The following is a 4,822-nucleotide window of genomic DNA, read 5'->3' as shown; positions in this document are numbered from 1 at the left end:
AGCGAGGGGAGGATCGGGGGTCCTGTTGTAGGTCACAGTTGTCCCGTCAGCGAAGGCTCCTCCCTTTAGGTAATTCCACCAGGACAGAAGGTAGGTGGCCCTGAGGCGGGTGTCTGGCTCTGGTACCGCCTGTTGAGGAAGTTGCGGCAAGGTTAGAGCTGCGTGTTCTGCATTAGGAGAGGTCGGGGTGTTTGCTTCCGGAAGCAAACAGAAGCTCACTTCTCAGTCGGGTGAGAAAGTCCCCTAAGAGTGCTAGGTGCTATGTAACGAAGTATGAATAGTGATCAAGAACCAGAAGGAATATGTCTTGCTGTTGAAGACTGCCTGGCAGGAAGGGGTGTCACGGCTCCAGTAGCTGATACCAATGTTCTGTTTGTTCTGGTGTGATTTTATAACTGTCAATGTACAGTAAAAATGGGCAAAAACTAGCCAATCAGACTACATCAAATGACAGCACGTGTAAGGCCAAAACCAGCCCATCTGCATCCTGTCCTGCACACAGGTTACTTTGGCACGAAAACTCATGGCCAGAGGCCGGGCCACATTGCCAGTCTTCTCTGCCCCCAGAGGCCCTTTCTCTGGGTGGTCCGGTGCCCTCCTCCCTCTATACACCGTCCGGGGTGTCCTGTCTACTAAGCGTGTCCCGTTCACTGTGATGAGGTCAGAGGACTCTCTGCCCTGCACCCCCAGGCCCTGCTGGTTCCCCAGGAGCAACAAGTCTGCCCCTGACTCTCCTGGGCATGTGTGCTCTGCAGAGCTTCAGAAGCCACAGAGAATCTGGAGAGAGGAAGATGCTTAGCTGAAACAGTGCCGTGGGAAAATAAACCTTCGTAAAAGGGCACGTAGCAAAGTTAGCTAGTGCTGTGCGGTGACTTTGGGTCACCAAACAATACGGCTCAGAAGGGATCTTCAGACAGACCCCCTCATTCTACAAGTGGGAAGAAAGCAAGAGGCAGTGTCAGCAAATTCTCCCCCACCCCAGCTGACTGGTGATGGAGCTAGGGCCAGAACTGCCTCCTCGGGCCTGGCCGGTCCTCTCCCCACCCCCGCCCCTCCCATGAGGAGTGCTACCTATTCAGCAGGGACTGGCCCCCACTGACCACTCCCCACCAGGCCTGGACATTCCAAAAGGCGCTCCATCTCCTTGGGGACCATTTCCAAACCCAGATCACTCGGGTGACTAATCCTTACGCCCACTATCTTGCCATGGAATGTTTCATCTTTCAAGCGTCTGTCTGGTTTCCTTTAATTTTATACCTTCTAATGAGACAGTAAAAAAATAAAAAACAACTCTGTAAAAGGCAAGGTCCAGGAGCATCATTTCCTAGAAGGGGAAACTGATTTACTCAGGAGTTAGACACGCTTCATTCTGACTTTTTATTCACCAAGGCATTTCACACAGGAGAGAAAACTTATGTATGCAGACACAATTTTAAAATACTTTCTAAAAGATGACACCCCTCTGGTTTCTGGCCCCTCTGACAGCTCCATAGTTTTTCCTTTCATGATGAGAGGAGCCCCGTGTTGATCCCACGTAGGGTCTGGTTCTCCGTGTGTGTCCCTGGCATGGATGTCACCCTGGGGCTCAGCTTGGCCTTTGAATGTGAAATTGGGTTAAAGGATCGTACTGTGGACAGTTCTGGGGGGCAAAACCCTCAGAACCCTTTAGTGAAGACTTCGCTGGCAAGACATTGCCAACACTTGGTTTCCCATGAGGCTCTACTGGAAATTGTACACACAGTAGCAGGGCAGCCGGCCAGAGAAGTGACTCTGGGTTAAAGACTCTGCACAGGGCACGGATGCCATGGAGCGCCGTGTAACTGCGGGGAAGGCAGACGGAACAGACGTTTTCGTCTAGAATGGGGCTGAGACTGAGGCGAGGTGTACTGCCAGCAGGGTTTTTTTGTTTTTAAATTGACGCATAGGTGATTTACAATGTTAATTTCTGCTGTTTGGCAGAGTGACTCAGTTACACACATATATACATTCTTCTTCATATTCTTTTCCGTGAAGCTTTATGACAGGATATTGAACTATACAGTATGACCTTCTTGTGCATCCGTCCTGTGTATTCTAGTTGGCATCTGCTAATCCTATCCTCTTCCTCCCCTTTGCTAATGGTGTCTGGACTTCCTCTTCTGTTGCCCTTGACGTGACCTTGGTCTGTCTGCAAACACTAACTACTCTTAAACACATGTGAATTTCCTTCAGCCCTTGGCTCCTTGGAGGTGCTAGTGGAGGGGTTGACAGAAGCCACCTTAGATTGGTGGCTTCAAAGAAGAAACAACTTTCTGAACTGAAGCTGAAGTTTAGAAGATTCCTCAAGTCCCATTTATGAAGTGCCTTCTGTGTTTTTTACGTTATAGATTTCACGTTTGGGGAAAGGGGACAGAAGCTAAGTGCTTATTTGGGAAGATTTGGGTAGACACCAAATCTTAGTAGTATGTTTAACTACTACTAAGAAGAAGGCAATGGCGCCCCACTCCAGTGCTCTTGCTTGGAAAAGCCCATGGACGGAGGAGCCTCGTAGGCTGCAGTCCATGGGGTCGCTAGGAGTCGGACATGACTGAAGCGACTTAGCAGCAGCAGCAGCAGTCACAACAAGGCGAAAAAGAAAATAGCTGCCTCTTATTCAGTAGCGTGTTAGCAGATCACAGGTTTGCATGGTGGGAGGCCTGCCCTTTGGGCTGCACATGCTGAGCCCCGGGGGGGCACAGTGTGTCCATATCCTCGCCCAGCCCCTCAGAGCTGCCGCAGCCAGAGAGAGCCAAAGTCCCAACCTGCCAGCACCCATGAGCCTGCTAATGCAGCTACAGAAAAGTTAACCGCTCAGAGGAGAACAAAGCGAGCAGACTTCAGAAAGGCCAATACTCTGGTTGCCTGTTCCTCTCAGTGGCTGCCAGCAAGATTCCCATGTGGCACGGGCGTCTTCCCGGGCTTTGCTCCCTGAGGCTCCCGGCAAGTCTGCTGAGAGCTTCCATCTGTTAAGAAAGCAGGATACGGAATATGTGGTTTGGAATGTGCCGGGCGCCTTAAAAATAGTGCTGAAGGAGGAGCACAGGCATGGGTCAGATTACACGTAAATATGAGACTGAGCCTGTGCCCAGAGGATCGAGTTTCTGGGTCAGAAATCCCGGAGTCCTTCTCTCAAGCCCCTCCTCCTGTCCTTTCATCAACGAGAGCACTCTTCGGCCTCAGCTGTGACATACCAGCCTCGATGAAAGGATGTGGGGTTTATATGCCAAGTACGCAGGCACAGGTGCTGACCCGATAAACCGCTTTGGAAAGAAGCAGTAGCAGAACTGCCCCGAACAAAATGGAAGTCATGGGAGATGAGGTCACAGGGAGGGAGACAGAATGGAGTCCTGGTGAATGAGTAGCGTTGTTGTTACCTAGTAAGTAACCATGTGGAAAGATTTTTGATTTTTTGGTTTGATTTGGTTTTTGTTTGTGTATTGAGATAGCGAAGTTGTCTTTAGTGTGGAAAGTAATTTATATGCCACTTTCTCTGAAGATGTCCAGGAAATGAGCAGTGTAGTCGTTGTGGCACAGGCCATGTAGGGGAAGGCTGGAGTGTGGATTCCCCAGTGATAATACAGGGAGGTGGTCGTGCTGTCGAGATGAACACGTGTCCATGGCATGGGGACCACCGGGGAAGGCGTCGGTGGAACGTAAACGAACTGCATAGGACGAGGTCAATGTGTTTGGTGACTAATCAGAATCTTAGGTGAGTGGGATGGTTCTGCAACTCGGTAATGAAGGGGAAGTATGTATGTTTGGTGGGAATCTCTGTGTTGTGTGAAACCTTTCTCACGTATGTGATGTGTATGAGCATGTGCAGTTGTGTGGTGGTGGTGGTGATCCTGGATGGCAGATTCTGCCATCGCCTGTTTGTATTTTGGTTTTTCCAACGCTAGAGTGGCAGCGTCCTACCTAGGAGCAGTTACTTGTCCACAGAGCTTTATTTCTTTTAATGTTGGCTTATTTTTATTTTTGGCTGTGCTGGGTCTTCGTTGCTGTGCGCAGGCTTTTCTTTGGTTGTGAGCACCGGCTACTCTCTTGTGGGGTGCTCGGGCTTCTCCTATTGCAGAGCACAGGTTCTAGGGCGCACGGGCCTCGGTAGCTGTGGCACACAGGCCTAGATGCCCTGTGGCATGTGGGATCTTCTCCGACCAGGGATCGAACTCGTGTCCCCTGCATTGCAAAGGTGGATTCTTAACCACTGGACCAGTGGGCAGCACATCATGCTTCAATGTCAATGATGCCTAAGATTTTTAATAGGACAGTGTTTCCATTTCTAAAAAACATGTCATAAAGGAGCTCGGCCTCCGCTGTCATTGCCATTTGGACATAAAGGTGTAAAAGATGGATTTTACCAGTAACCGTTTTATTGAAGATTCCTGTAGGTATTTTAATGTAAAATGTAGCAGGCAGACCTTGTGCAGCTCCTCCGAGGCACTGGCGTCTGTTCAGTGAAGGAGCCCCAGGCCACTCACCCTAAGCATCTTGGGTGGGGGGACTCTGGGGAAAAAAAGAGAGGCCTCCCAATGGGGCAGGAAGAACTCTTAACAAGAAAGTATGAACTCATTAATTATGCAACTGAGGGAGACACTCATGGACTTGGGCAGTGAGTCCAGAAAGCCGTGTGTGAGGCAGTCATGCATGATCGCCAGCTCTGATGCCCGCAGCTTCTAGAAAGTCATCTAGAAGCCGCCTATGTGGGGCTGCCTCCTCTTGGCCTGGTTTGTGGCGCTGTGGTGGCCGAAGCCCAGGTGATGGCACTGCTCACCGACCCGGCTGCTAGGTTAGAGATGCGGGGGGG

General features: G+C 50.4%; 1 protein-coding gene across 1 annotated transcript in view; it reads left to right on the top strand.

Annotated features, from left to right (window-relative positions):
* The window catches only part of MTCL1 (microtubule crosslinking factor 1), a 112,940-nt gene that overhangs the window by 75,139 nt on the left and 32,979 nt on the right, over window positions 1-4,822 (top strand). The gene's annotated exons all lie outside the window — the stretch shown is intronic.

The sequence above is a fragment of the Bison bison genome, unplaced genomic scaffold, assembly GCF_000754665.1.
Source record: "Bison bison bison isolate TAMUID 2011002044 unplaced genomic scaffold, Bison_UMD1.0 scf7180017864453, whole genome shotgun sequence".
NCBI classification, from domain to species: Eukaryota; Metazoa; Chordata; class Mammalia; order Artiodactyla; family Bovidae; genus Bison; species Bison bison.
Note: the sequence above shows the minus strand (reverse complement) of the source record. Positions and strands in the feature narration are given on the sequence as shown.